Source organism: Dasypus novemcinctus, chromosome 9 (genome assembly GCF_030445035.2).
Source record: "Dasypus novemcinctus isolate mDasNov1 chromosome 9, mDasNov1.1.hap2, whole genome shotgun sequence".
Lineage (NCBI taxonomy): Eukaryota > Metazoa > Chordata > Mammalia > Cingulata > Dasypodidae > Dasypus > Dasypus novemcinctus.
In genome coordinates this window covers 36940143-36955801 of record NC_080681.1, presented here as the reverse complement: position 1 = coordinate 36955801, position 15659 = coordinate 36940143, and the positions used below count along the sequence as shown (strand labels likewise).

Here is a 15659-nt window from a genome sequence, read left to right as displayed (position 1 = left end):
TCTCTTTTTTAATTATTCTTTATTATTTGACTATGATGTCAGCCTCTTTTCTTGAAAATCTTTGATTTGCATGTTCCAGAAATATTATACTTCTTTACCCCAGTGACCCTGCTTCACCTACCCCCTTTATTCTTCCTTGTCTGATAATCCTTCCTCACAAAATATGTTATTTACAGGAGAGAAAATCTGTTCTTCACTCATTAAATTCTTTCATTCAAAGAAATAATTCATTTCTATGGCACTATCTACTACTTAAACGCTTGTCTTTCTATGGTGGATTAAAGATGGCTGCAAATACTTTGCCACGCCTTCCGTCAAGAGATGGAGTCTGTTTTTCCTTCTTTTGAATTTGGGCTGGCTCTGCTACTTTTCTGGCCAATAGAATATGGCAGAAAGAGTGTGGAATAATTTTTGAGACTGGACCTTAAGAGATTTGAAGCTTCTACCTTTCCATCCTTGAAATGCTCTTACTTTCCCCACCTTGCTGTGAGGAAGCCTAAACAGCAGTACAGAGAAGAGACAAGGCCTCTAGTCAGTAGCCTCAGCTGGTTCTCGCCAGCCCTAGTTGCCCACCATGTGGCTAAAGCACTGTGGCCCTGCGGCCACTCCAGCCAACACCATGGGCAACAGAAGAACTACTTCATCCTTCCACAGAGTTTGGCCACTAAGTTTTGGGGTGGTTTCTTACGCAGCAGTTAAGAACCAAACCAAAATTGGTACCTTGGTACCCAGGAATGAGGTGCTTCCATAACAAAAACCTAAAACATCTGGCATTGGGTTTGGGATCAGGTGTTGATGGAGGCCTGCAGGGTGGTAAGACTAATAGTGACTGGAAGAGCAGTGAGGAAATTACTGTTGGAGGATGCAAAACACTACCTTTGTGTTATAATGCCAAAAAAAAAATCATCGGTGTCATCTACAGTAACATAGTAGCTAGAAAATGAACCCAGTGAACCTGTGTATCTAGCTTAGCCGATTTTCCAGCAGAATATTGGAATTGCCAGCTGTCTTTTTTTAGCCACCTCTGACCAAAGTATTGCAAGAGAGATTGATTAAAGAAGGAACTATTCTGATTTCAAGCTGACTTTAGAGGAAATGTTTCTGATCCAAAACTTTCTACATTGGAATATAAAACTGTTTCTTGTTCCCAGTTTCTCTATCCAGGAAGAGGTACTTAAAATAAGAAATGACCTGAGATCCAACATCATATCCAGGGTAATCTAGTAAAACTTGGTCTCAGGCTTAGCTAAATATAAGTCTGAGCCACTTATTAAGTTTAGAGGGTACACAGTCCTCCACAAGACTGTCCTCACTTTTGACACCATCTGTAAGTTTGGGGAAATTACCTTAGATTCAATAAGTACTCATAGTTATGCTTTAATTCAGGGAGAGTTTACAAATTAAAATCAGCCAAAGGAAGAGATGCCTAAGGCAGAGTCTGGAAGTGTCTAAATGTTAAGCTTCCATTGTCCCCTCCAGACCCATTAGCCTCCTGGTATCAATGAGTACCAATACAAGTGGAGTAATGCCAGCCGAGGCTTGCCTGGGCTTTAGTTCTGTAGAGTTTTTAGTGGGGCTTCATTGCATAGGCATGACTGATTGATTGCCCACGCGGTCGAGCTCAGTCTGCAGGGCAACCGCTGTATGACCCACAATGCCCAACCAAGCCACTTGGTTGGTCTTTAGGATGTCAAAAAGATTTATGTCAGTGCCTTCTAGATCATCTCAACTAGACAGAAGGACACCTAAGAATCTTAAGAGAGTTGTCCCTCATCACCTAACTTGGAATCCTGAGTAAAGAAGATTACTTTGTGGGTATGTTTTTGTCAACAAAATTTGTGGTATATGTATAAGTACTTATTTAAATACATAAACATAAAATTCAGCATCACATTGGTGTGATGACAAGAAGGAGTAAGATGCTAGGTGGTTACGTTAAAAGCACAACTGAGGGAAGCGGACTTGGCTCAATGGATAGAGCATACCACATGGGAGGTCCAGGGTTCAAATCCAGAGCCTCCTGACCCATGTGATAAGCAGTAGACCCACGCGCAGTGCTGATGAGCGCAAGGAGTGGCGTGCCACGCAGGGGTGTCCCCTGCGTAGGGGAGCCCTATGCTCAAGGAGTGTGTACTGTAAGGAGAGCCCCCCGGTGTGAAAGGAAGTCCAGCCTGCCCAGGAGTGGTGCCACATTCATGGAGAGCTGACACAACAAGATGATGCAACAAGGTGACACAACAAAAAGAGACACAGATTCCTGGTGCCACTGACAAGAATGCAAGCAGACACAGAAGAGCACACAGTGAATGGACACAGAGAGCAGACAACTGGAGGAGGGGAGGGGAGAGGAAAAAAAAGCACAACTGAGGGAAACGGATGTGGCTCGGGCGATTGAGTTCCTGCCTACCACATGGGAGGTCCCTGGTTCGGTTCCCAGTGCCTCCTAAAGAAGGCAGCAAGCTGGCATGACAGGCAGGTGCAACAAGCTGATGCAACAAGAGACACAAAAACATTATGAGAGATACAACAAAGCAGGACATGGAGGTTCCCGGTGCCTCCTAAAAAAGATAAGCAAGACCGTGAGCTGAGGTGATGGGCAGGCACAGCAAGCTGACAAAACAAGGTGACACAAAAAGAGACACAAGAAGAAAAATATAATGAGAGAACAACAAAGCAGGGAACAGAGATGGCTCAAGCAGTTAAGTGCCTCCCTCCCACATTGGGGTCCTGGGTTCAGTTTCCAGTGCCTCCTAAAGAAACAAGGAAGATGAACAGACACAGCAGATGCTAACAATGAGGAGGTGAGGAGAAATAAATAAATCTTTGAAAACAAAAAAGTGCAGCTAAGTATAGTTAGTCATGACTGATGGTTTTGGAAAACTAGGTTCAGTTTTGAACCACCCAGAATACCTTGTCTGTAAATAAAGTGTTCATGCGTTCATTGAAATATAGTTATTATAAATAAGAATATGAAGCCACTGGTTGGCTTATGCCTTCTGACCTATTGTTCTTGTCTCTTTTTTGGAAAGGGGTTGGATTTTTTTTTTTTAATAAGGTTTACAACTAAAGTTTTTAAAATTTTATTTACTTAGGTCTCCCCATCTCCTCACCATTTGTGCTTACTGTATCTGTTCATTGTGTGCTTCTCTTCTTTTTTTTTCTTTTAGGAGGTACCAGGATTCAAACCGGGGCCTCCCACATGGGAGGGAGGTGCCCAATCACCTGAACCACCTCTGTTACCTGGTTTGTTGTTCCTCATTATGTTTTCCTCCTTGTGTCTCTTACTGTGTCATCTCAGCTCACTACACCAGCCCATTGCATCCCCTTGCTGCCTTGCTCATCTTCCTCAGGAGGCACTGAGAACTGAATCCAGGACCTCTCATGTGGTAGGCAGGAGCCCAATCACTTGAGCCACATCTTGTCTCCCCAGCTAGGATTTTGAGTGCCAAAGTTCTATTTATTAAGTAAAAAAAAAAGAATTCAATGGTTAATGACTAGTACTTTTCCACTGGAAAAACATTTTGTTGATGTTTGAATTTGTTTGTATCTGTATGTTTTTTTTAGTTTTTTGTTCGTTTATATTTGCATTTGTATTTAAAGAGTAGTAAATTTTTTATAAAATGAAAAAAAAAAAACATGTGGGTATAGCTTGTACATTCTAATTCTACATTCTAACCAGAATACATTTTAATGGAATGTATCTCGTAAGCGTCCTAGGAAACCCACAACATTTTTAGGAGAATTATATTAGCAGCAGCACCTTCTTAGACTAAAAGAGACTGAAATAGTTCAAAATGAAAAGAGACTTCTAATTGTGCAGTAGGCAGGCTGAGAAAGGTACTCAGCTGGAAACATGTCCATTTCTTATGAAAAAGGAAGAATGACTCAGGCGGCTACACCAAGAACTTAGAGGATGGACTCGGGATCCAGTAGGAATTATTTCCAAGGAACAGACTGCACCTAATCAACAAAAATTCCCTGACTACAGAGTGAGAATTGGCAACATGCACCAAGCTGGATTTCAGATTGCTATGGACCAGTGACTGCTATGAACCTCCTCTTTCCCCATTTTTTGAACATGAGTGTCTAATGCAGTTATCCCCTCCTGCCTCTTCATTGTATGTTAAGTGTAAGAAGATAAATTGTTTTAACAGTTCATAGGTCTCTGTAGCGAGGAGCAATACCCAAGGGGCTACACTTGATCCTTATCTGCAACTGGATCTGATTTAGTGACAAGATTCTATATTTCAAGCTTCAGCTTGATGCCAAAATGGGATCAAACTTTTGGGTAACTTGGGAGTGGGTGCGTGCGTTGTGCAGGTAAGAGGATGTGAATCGTTTGTGACCAGAGAATGAACTGTGGTAGATTAAAGATGTCTGCAAATTCTTTGATACTCCTTTCATTAAGGTGTAATGTTTCCATTCCTCCTGTATCTGGACTGGCTGTGTGACTCCTTTGACCAATAAAATGTGGTGGACATATGCCCTGTGGCTACCAAGGCTGTGCCTTTAAAGATCTGCAGCTTTCCCTTTTGTGCTTAGAGTGTCCCTTCTTAGAGTCCAGGCACCATGGCAGGTGAGGACGCTCAACCACTTGGAGGCACATGAAGGAGTTACCTGCCAGCACTTAGCAACAACTACCAGTGAAAAAGGAGGACGCTTTGGACCTTTCAGCCATCTTCGTGCCAGCCAACACAATATGAAATGAAAGAACCACCCACAGAATCACAAAAAATATAACCTTATTATTGATTTTAAGCCATTAAGTTTTGGAATATGCCCTAACAGCCAAATTACTTCCCATCTACCTCCTACTGTGTTCTAGTCTCCACCTGAGAAAGACTCTATCACCTTGGCTACAGCCTACCTAAATGTCTCAATAGATTTTTCCTGCCTTTTGTATTTTTATACATTCAATTATTTATTGTACAAATGGAAGTTTCGTACCAAGTGCTGGAAAATGTAGAAGATACTATAAGAACATAGTATAAAAACCTGAATCCATTTAATTCCTGCTTCTCTCTGTATCCTTTTAGCTTATGTTACTAAGTTGTGCTGAATTTTCATTTACATGTGACTGTTTGATTCTTTGCTTTCTTTTCAAGCTTACTGCAGAATTCACTCATTATTTCTCACCCACATGATTGAAATAACCTTTTGGCTGGCCCCCTTGTTTCTAACCTCTGCTCCTTAAATCCGTCTTTCAAATCTCTTTAGCTCAGCGCCTAGCTGTTCTACTTCCTTACATATTTGAGTCTCTGAAAAGTTCATGTAGAGATAATCATTGTTACTTTGTAATCTGTGAAGGGGTGAGCATCCTAGACATCTAGCATAACTTCTAGGATTTAAAAGGTATGTACTTTTCCAAGATATTGAGGCAAGCTAGATTAGGGAATAAAGAGACAAATCTGGAAACTGGCAGAAAAACATGCCTGTGAAACATGTGGCCATGGGAATTCTGTCTGAGGGAAAGACTCACAAGATAGCTGTTGGAAGAACCTTGCGAGTCCCCCATTCAGAACGGAATTTCATCCAGGATCAGCAAAAAGCTCTGGATACTCTCAGGGGACCTTATCATTGGTCCCTCCCAGGGGATTGATGGGTGTAGTAACCAATCAAACTACCAAGCAACTGGGATTCCTTCCCCAACATTAGCAGAGGGGCAGAATAATGGTTTAAAAAGCAAGCACAGAAGCCAAATGGGCACTGTTTTTGCCTTTTCTCTTCTTGCCTGGATCAGCACGCAAGTAAATCTGGGGATTTGTAATCTGTAATGCGGAATTGCAGTCTGTAAATATCTTTTCCCCTTTTCCTCTCTCTACCTGGGATCCATAATCTGTTATTTTCTCCCATTTCTCCTCTCTCAGTTCCTTAATAAATTATTGGCTTAACTGAACTGGCTTGCACTTAAAATTCATTTTATGTCTCACAGCCAAGAACCTGGAGAAAATCTGGCAACAGTATTTCATTGTCAATCTACGTAGTAAGGTTCCTTTTCCTGGAGAGATTTAAAAACAAAAAAACAAAAAAGCTGGCCTCACTTAGACCAGATGAATCACTCTATGTGAGTGAAGCAGCCCCAGGTGGTTCTAATGTGAAGCCAAAATGGAGACCACTTGTGAGCGTTAGGCTAATGCGTCAATTAGCCAGGTCATGGTGCCTGGGCTAATTGTAATACAATCACCTGAGCAATGAGTAATGTCTCATCCAGTCAGTTGAAGGCCCTAAAAGGGGAAGTGATTTCAGCATTCAGGGAGAAAATTCCCATTTTTGCTTCAGAGAGCCATTGTCTCCTGGGAACTCATCAAGGACCTCCATCGGAGCCCCTGGTTTGCAGCCTGCCCTACAGAATTTGGACTTGTTTGTCCCCACAGTAATATGAAACAATTGAATAAACTCTCTTACTACTTACAGATATCCCCTGTCCTGTTTCTCTAGAGAACCCTGAGTAATGCATCACTATCAAGATTTGTGGTTCTCCAACAGGGATCCTTGACAAGCAGCATTAATATTAATATGTTAGAAATACACAGTCTCAGGTCCTATCCGTAACCTGATGAATCACTTTGTTTCAGCAGGCTTTCTGGATGATTTTTATGAACATGAATGTTAAAGAAACTTTCTAGTAGATAAGTTGCTTAGCCCCCTTCTAACTCTCAAGAATACAACCAAGAACAACAAAAACAAACAACCTAATTATAAAATGGGCAAAAGACTTGAATAGGCATTTCTCCAGAGAAGGTATGCAGATGGCCAGTGAGCACATGGAAAATGTTCAACATCACTAACCATCAGGGGAATGCAAACCAAAACCATTAATGAGCTACCACTTTACACCCACTAGAATGACTATTAAAAAGACAGAAACAAATGTTGGAGAGGATATAGAGAAATAGGAAACTCATTCATTGTTGGTGGGAATACAAAATGTTTCAACAACTGAGGGAAATAGCATGGAAATGCCTCAGAAAGTTAGGAATAGAATTACCATATGACCCAGCAGCACCACTTTTAGGTATATACCCAAGAGAATTGAAAGTAGGGATGTGAACAGATGTTCATAGTGACACTATTCACAACTGACAAAGAATGGAAGCAACCCAGGTGTCTATCAACAGATGAGTGGATAAACAAAATGTGGCATATACATGCACTGGAATACTACTCAACCAGAAAAAGCAATGGCATTCCAGTACCTGCAATTACATGGGTGAATCTTGAAGACATCATGTTGAATGAAATAAACCAGACACAAAAGGGCAAATATTATATGGTCTTAGGGAAATGAAATAATTTTAAAAAGCAAATTCATAGAAACTAGAATACAAGTTACCAGGGGCCAGAGTGAGGGTAGGGAATGGGAAGTTATTGCTTAATTGGTATGGAATTTCTCTTTGGGGTGAAGGAAAAGTTTTGGCAATGGATGATGGTGAATGAAGCACAGCATTGTAAATATAATTCACACCACTGAAATGTGTATTTCAAAGTGGTAAAAATTGAAAACTTTAGGTTATACATATGTTACCAGAATAAAATTTTTAAAAACCACAGATCCATATAACACAGTTGGCCATATTGTAAACTATGGGCTATAGTTAATAATATTGTTTCATCTGTTGTAACAAAGATACCACAGGAATGCAAAGTGTTAATAGAAAAACTGTGAGAGAGCATGTATGGAAACTCTCTGCTTTCTGCATGATTTTTCTGTAAACCTACAACTGCTGAGATAAAAAAAAAATTGCAAGAAAGGAAGAATACTACTAAGCTTGGAAAGGGTGTTATTTGAAATGAAAGGATTGGTAAGAGACCTAAGGAAACTGATATGCCAAGTGTTTTGCTAATGATTTAAATACTTGAAAAAAAAATGCTAAATGTTATCTAGTATTTAAAAACAACCAAATTAATTAGGGATCCTGATGCATTGTTTCTCACAGAAAGAACTCAAAATGATTTTAAATTCAGTTTAGATAGCAGCTGTGGCTCAAATCAGTTGGGCTTCCATATACCATATGGGAGGCCGTGGGTTCTTGTCCCGGGCCTCCTTGTGAAGGCAAGGCTGGCCCATGCACCGTGGAGAGCTGCGGGCCGGTGCACTGCAGAGAGCTGGCGCAACAAGATGACACAACAAGATGACGCAACAAAAGGGAGACAAGCAGATACAGAAAAAATGCGCAGCGAATGGACACAGAGAAGGGACAGCAAAAGAAAAGGAACAAGCCTCAAGGGGGGAAATAAATAAATCTTAAAAAAATAAATTTAGTTTAGATAGGTGTTAGACCTAAGAAACATATTGATGGGAAGTAGTACTAAACACTTTAAAGGGCTATAAGGTGATTTTTAAATCCTTCATTGGGGGTAAGGTAGAGAAACTCCCTTTTGGATTGTTTTGGTATAGCCTTGCCTGTAGTCAGAGACAGAGATCTTTGAAGTGGCTTCTAGTTCTTGGACTGTAATGACTTTAAATACCAGCTGATCATTATTTGTTTATTTTTTCATTGGTTGTTTTGAAAGTGCTTCAAAAGTAAAATAAAGGCTACTGGGAAGTAAAGATGCCTGACCTGCGTGTTGCTTTTCTAGCTTTAGAGACTTTGGGAAGAGAATGCCAAATAAATTCATGTGCTTTGAAAAGCTAAAGAAAAGGGATTAGGACTATAATATCCTCTATTCTCAACATTGTTTCTTTGATCTGATTTAGTGCATTCCAACATTAAAAATAGAGATCTGATTTGGATTGAATCATCATTGTTTGCTAAAATATTGTCTGGGAAAAATTTTTCTAAGCACACAAACAGTAGTATTAAAGAGAGGAATGACAAAGTTAATTGAAGTTCAGTACTTCAATTAGAAAAATTAGCATCATTTAATATATAGAAATGCTTGATACTTTTCATGTATCATTAAATTCCGGTGGTATATACTAAAATAGTAAGTTTTAGTTTAGCAGAAATTGTTTAGCTGAGAAGGTAGATTTTATAGTATTTAACTGGAGGCATTGCATTAAACTGTATGTTCTTGTTTACCAAGAAATTGTAATAGAACCCAGTTATGTAACATGTTAGAGGTGAGTTGGTGAAGAGAGCTACATAGTCAGTTTTTCTTTAGTTTTTGAGAGAACTAAGACTGTGGCATACTTAGTTAGATTGAGGCAACATGGTCTAGTGTGGACAAGGCTTCAGATTTGAGTCTCGGTTCTAGTCATAACATCATTTCTTGTTGGTTTTCTCACTTTTTTTTTTTTAAGATTTATTTTTTATTTATTTCTCTCCCCTTCGCCTACTCTCCCCTGCCGCCCCCGCCCCATTGTCTGCTCTCTCTGTCCATTTGCTATGTGTTCTTCTGTGTCCGCTTGCATTCTTGTCAGCGGCACCCAAAATCTGTCTTGGTTTGTTGCATCATCCTTCTTCAGCTCTCCGTGTGTGCAGCGCCACTCCTGGCAGATTTCATTTTTGTTGTGCAGGGCAGCTCTCCTTGCAGGGCGCACTCCTTGTGTGTGGGGCTCCTCTATGTGGGGGACACCCCTGCGTGGCATGGCACTCCTTGTACGCATCAGCACTGCACGTGGGCCAACTCACCACATCGGTCAGGAAGCCGTGGGTTTGAACCCTGGACTTCCTATATGGTAGGTGGATGCTCTATCAGTTGAGCCAAATCCACTACCTGGTTACCTCACCTTGAGCAAGGTAACTTCTCTGAACCTTAGTTTCCACATTTATAAAATGTGAAGAGTAACAAATTTATCTCAGTGCATTGTTAAAAACAAATGAAAGTATGAAACAATGAAAGTATGAAACAAATTAGCAAAACATGCTCTGGAATTTGGTAAGCAGGTATTAGATTATCTATTATAATGGGTTTTATTTGCTTTCTTATTGACAAGGCACTCATCAAAGGAAATCAGAGGCAATCAGGTAAAGTTTATAGTTTTTAAAAAGGTGAACAGAAAAAGTTCTTTACAAATAAACTTGAGTTGAATGAATATAATCTGTTTCAGTTGTGGTCCTCTGACAGGTTAGTTCGTAGTAGTTTTCTCATTTTAATTATTTTAAAATATTACCATTGTTTGAGGGTCATGTCTCCTTTCATAGAGACACTTTTTTAAAGTAGAAAATGTATTTGTAATATATCAGGGAAACTGAGATAAGTATAATGGCTGAGTAGCATTGTGGAATTATGCAATACATTTTTTTCTGGCACGCTACAGATGCAATGCGATAGAAGAATATGTAAAATGTTTTCCACTTCCAAATAATTTTAACATGAAGCTGCACATAAATTCAGTTGTGTATTGTATGTTCTAAACCTTTGAAAAATGAATTGTGAATAAGAAATTTACATGCCAGTAATGCCATGTAATTATGATTTAGTACATAGCTAAGTTGTCATACATACTAACTGCTTCTGGCCTGCAAAACAATTCACTTCTGGATAGTGATTAAGTATAAAGCAGCCTTTGCACATGGATTGGTGAGTCCAAAGTAAAGTTCAGATATTTATATGCTCTGGAATTGGAAGCTCTGTTTTAAGACTATTTCTTTGCTGTGCAGTTGTGTGTGTATGTGGTTATTTTGATAAGGCATGAAATGAAATCCATTAATTATTCTTTTAGTCTTTCAAATGTGTTCATATTCTCTTTTACTATAAGATTGTTCTACTGTTGTTTTTTTTCCCTCATATATATAGTTTTTCCTTTTTGAGTTTTAGGTTCTAAAGGAAGGAACTAAGCTAGGTCAAACCATCCAAATCTCCATACAATTTAACCAACTATTCTCTTTAGAGAGAGAAACAAGGAGTGGGCACTGTCTTTAAATACAGCCTTGATTTGAATCCAGACTATCTCTTAAAGGCTGGGTGACCATGGACAGTTTATTTAACCCCTCTTCACCTCCATTTTCTTCATTTGTAAAATGTGGGTGATAATAATGTTGATGGTTAAACAAGATATGTAAATCACTCAGGACATAGAGTACTTAATAAATACTAGTCTTCATTAGTGTTATTATTGCAGCTATCATCATCTTTGATATCTTCCTGTTCTGTTCATTATCCTTGGCCTTGAAGAAAACTGTCACTTTTAAGAAATAGAGGAAATTGGAACATTATTCTTTTCCAACGTAGGGCAATGTTTTTCAGATAAATCTAAAACTAATTTCTCCTTCTTGAGTTCCATAGAGGCATGTTGGAGTTTGTATGTGATGGTTTGTTCTGAGAATATATAATTATCATATGCAATATGTATAAAGCACTTAATTATTCTAAGCACTTTAGATATATAATCTCAATCTAATCCTCAGAACAAGCCTATGATTGCATTTATCAGATGGAAAAAATGAGGCACAAGGAGGCAAACGATTTGTCCAAGATCATACAATTATAAATTGGAAGAACCAGATTAATTACTTCTGTCTGGTAAAGTCTGGGAATAATGATGATTTTTATTCTGGTTATCCATGGGAGTCAAACCTCTGGGATGAAATTACTTGATTCCTTTTCACCAAACATTGTTTTGAATCATCAGCCATTAATCTCTATTTTAGGCATTAAATGTGAAATGTTTTTTTTTTTTTCTTCTTCCAGATTTTCATGTTAAGGCCCAGGAAAGATCTGGAGATTAGATATTAGGAAACTGGATTTTAGCCTTAGAACTCATAGTTGTATAAACTTGCCCGTTTTAATTCATCCACTTAATTTCCCATGAAATTATACCTACCATTCAGTTATCCTACTAGATTAATATGAAGGTAAATGGTTTACATCACAACTTTTCTTAATTTGTTAAGGAAAAAACATTTTGCATGCATTGTTTCAGTTAACTCTTAAAAGAATATAATTCAAAAATGAAATAAAAAGATAAAGGAATGTAATCCAAACATAGTTTATTGGATAATTTAAAAGTATTTCCAAAAGTCATGCCCAACTTTTTGATCTTTGAAATGACAAAGTCCCAAGTTTATTGCTAAAAATATCTTAAATACAATTTGGGATCAGGATTCTTGGCTGAATTTTGAGTATCTAATAAAGCAAAAAAGGATTGTCTTCAAGGCAAATATGAAAACCTTCTCATCAACATTTTCAGAGGTTGCGTAGACACTAAAAAATACAGTTTTCACACCTGATTTAAAAAATCTAGTATTTCAGCCATTGTAAAAGCTGTGAGAAGAACCCTTAATGGGGAAGCTGATTTGAGACTGTACATCTCCAGTCTCCTCCCAATGAATAAATGTCTGGTTTCAGAAGTTTTTCACCATTCAAACTGATCAATATATATGCAATTTAACTCTCACAAATAATTGCAGTAGGAGCTTAGAATAGCTTTTATTAGCCTACAAAGGAAAAAAAAAACCTAATATAAAGGCTGGCAATATTTAATGATATAATTTAGGGAATTTTAGCCTTATTTCTGAGCTGTGTCTGAAAAAGTATATTGTGACCTTTTTTAATATATTGGTAGACTAAATTTTGGGAGCACTGAGACATCTCATTTCGATTGATGTGTAGTTTTAAATAAGGATACAGAAATAGCATGGTTTGACAGGCCATCTGATATATGCAAATAAGGCCAACTGTGAATAAGGACTGAACAAGAGAAACGTGTTAGATTGCTTGAAAAAACCTAAGTGTTTTAAGTGTTGATACAGGGTTTTTAAATACGTTATGTCTAAACTTATCTAGAAACTTCTCTGTAATTGAAAGAAAGTGTGTGTGGTCTGATATGTGGACAGTGTCCTCTAGATACAGCTACATTAGAATGTGCCCCAGTGTCAAAAGTGAACTTGACTATCGAGATCTGTTTGCCAAATCATGCCTTAAGATGGACGGGGTGTCTGAAGACAGAATCTCCATCTTTTTGTTTGTTTGTTTTAATGACAGTAGCTATTTCAAGATATCTATCCTTCCTCACAGAATGAAGACGAACACAGAGATGGTGTGTCTAAGAAATTTCAAAAGGTGTAGACCTCCTGATTGAAGCATAGTCAACTTCTTTGATTATTTATTTTTCATTATAGTAAGTATATACATTCAATGACATTATTTCAGTCAATGCTGACTTGTATTCTTTGTTGATAAATATTTTCTCTGTCAAATATTTTTATCATTGTTAGAGCTGGTTATGTGTTTCTTCCCCAATTTCAGTTGCATGTTTTAAATGAATTCAACTTTTGGGACCATTAAGAGGACAAATAAAGCCGTAAACTTAGAGCTGGAAAAGTCTTTTTAGATTATCCAGTCCACTCTCTTCCATTGCAAGAAATGTCTTTGCAGCATCCCTGACACATGGTTGTGGTCATCTTATTCACCTAGACCCTGCTAGGGACATGGGGCGTAACCATTTCACAAAGTTGCCAGTTCCATGGACATTCCACCATAGAGTGAGCCAAAATATGATCTTCCAAAGCTTCCAACCACCTAATTCTGCCTCCAGAATGGATGCACTACTAAATCCATGCAATAGTTGTCCAAACATGTGAAGATAAACTATGTTTTCTCTTTTATCTTGGCTGAACACCAACATATACCTGTGTTCCTCTATAGGAAATGGTTTGTAGACATGTAACCCCTGATTATTTTATTGTACATTTAGTCTTTAACCAGTAACTGGGCCAACTGGGTTCCAAGTGGTATCTCACCAGGTAGACACAGAGGAATCATTGCCCCTTTATCTAGGTCCCTCTATTAATATTATAGCCATAGGTTGCAATCACTGTGTTAGCATAATAACTACCACATGTTTACCCCAAAGTATACGTGTCATCTGAAATCCCTAGGTATTTTTCACATTTTCTTCCATTCAGCTGTTTTCTCTCATCCTCCTTGTCACCATGGCTAAATCTAAGACTTTCCATTTGTCTCATACAATTCTTTTGTTGTTGGTCTTTGTCTTGCCCTGGCACACAGCCCACACACTTCTGGTTGACTGTAGGGGTGGTGACGTGGAATGAAAGGGGTTGAGACTTAGGCATAGACCCATTAAACTAGGGTAAGGGAGGGAAGCCTAGGAGAGTTATATAATCACGCTGCAACTTCAGGAGGAAGTTGAATCCTTATGTGATATGACTCACAGAGAGAAAGCCAGGCAGAAAGTTGTGCTTCAGTCCAGCCTTTAAAATCAGGACTTGTGGGTCCAGGATCAGATGGTCCAGGGATTTGTTGAAGCTGACCAGCAAAACAGAAGATACCGATTAACAGGCAGCTGTGGCTCCACAACGGGTTTTCAGGGTCCAAGCCAGGATACCAGTCCCTAGAAGGAAACTGATTTGAACAAAGAAGGCTTCCCATGAGAATGCTACTAGTACTGGAGCTTCTAGAGAGAAATCCAGGCTCAGGGAAGTAGTACCTCAGACTCAAGAATGTCCAGAGGAAGCCCTTGGGCATAAAGTAAGAGCTGGACCAACTGCAAGGAGTACCATGATTTTACTTCTTTTTCTGTGAAAACCTGTTTAACATTCAGCCCTCCTGCTTTTTCCTACATATTAGATTTCCTAGTAGCTCAAATGAGATACATATCCTTCCATATGGTTTTTTAAAGCAGTTTTATTGAGGTATAATCACATACCACACAATCTAACCAAAGTGTACAATCAGTGGTTCCATATGATTTTAATTTTATAAATATTTTCTTTTCTTTACTATGAGAAATATTTATATTAAATTGGTTCCACAATTATTGTTTTTTAAAATTATTTTCTATTGTGGGAACATGAATATTAAGGGTTTATTAAAAAGACCCTGAAGACTCTTATAGTTTAAAAATGGGGAGGCCTTTGCAAAGTACTCCAGTGGGATTTGTATAATCTTAGAATTTGATCTTACAAACTTAAATATCTTTCCTTTACTTTATGGGAACTCATTATATAACTTGGGGTAGCTCTGAAGTTACCAATGTCCAGATACTTTATAAAATTTAAATATTTTCCTTTACGTTTCCTACTCTGTGCCATCTCGTAGGTGGCCTGGATTTTACTAATTAGTAATTTTTTAAATGATTGATTTATAGAATACTGAACATGGAGAGAAATTCCCAGAAGAATTAAGTGTTTTCCAACATGGAAGTGCATAATCTGTCTAGTTATTCCAAAGGCAAAAAGAATTAATTTAGTAATAGAATATGCCCTTAATCAGTTATCTTATTAATGCATTAATTAATAATACATCAAAACATTGAAAATGAAAATCTCCATGGTAGAGCATTCTGAGTTTTCTCTTCCATCTCTTTTTAAGCCATTACCTGTTGTTTCCCAGATTTTAAATACTGTAAATTGGCCATGTCCAAAGGTTAAAAAAAGAGCAGAGAAAAAAGAACATTTTGTTTTGAGTGTAGAATCGGTTAGGTCCCTCTGAGCCTACAGAATAATTTTATAAACTGCTGCTTGCTCAAAAGAGGTTACTTGTGATAATTTAAGCTCTCTTAGGGTCCAAACATGATGGTGGGTATGGAAAAGAGCTTATTCAGACCTTTTGGAGGGCTTAAAATGTGGCTCTTAAAAATTAGTAGATAAGTTGGAGAAAAATTGGCTCCTAGTTTTCAGTAGCCCAGCTTAGTGTGGATCCAGGAGGTATCTAGACAGTTTCCTCAAGTCCTGGCCCTGCACACCCTTAAAGATCCAGGCTGACTATCACCTAATGGTTGTCCATCTAAAGGAATTCACAGGGCAGATTTG

General features: G+C 38.3%; 1 protein-coding gene across 5 annotated transcripts in view; it reads left to right on the top strand.

The window, feature by feature from the left end:
- Positions 1-15659, top strand: part of LRRC8B (leucine rich repeat containing 8 VRAC subunit B) — an 86535-nt gene that overhangs the window by 55830 nt on the left and 15046 nt on the right. For all 5 annotated transcript variants that reach the window (XM_004478040.5, XM_058303203.1, XM_012519481.4 and 2 more), the window contains one exon: positions 12904-13006. The gene's annotated coding sequence lies outside the window, so the exon portion shown is untranslated. The remainder of the gene's footprint in view (positions 1-12903; positions 13007-15659) is intronic.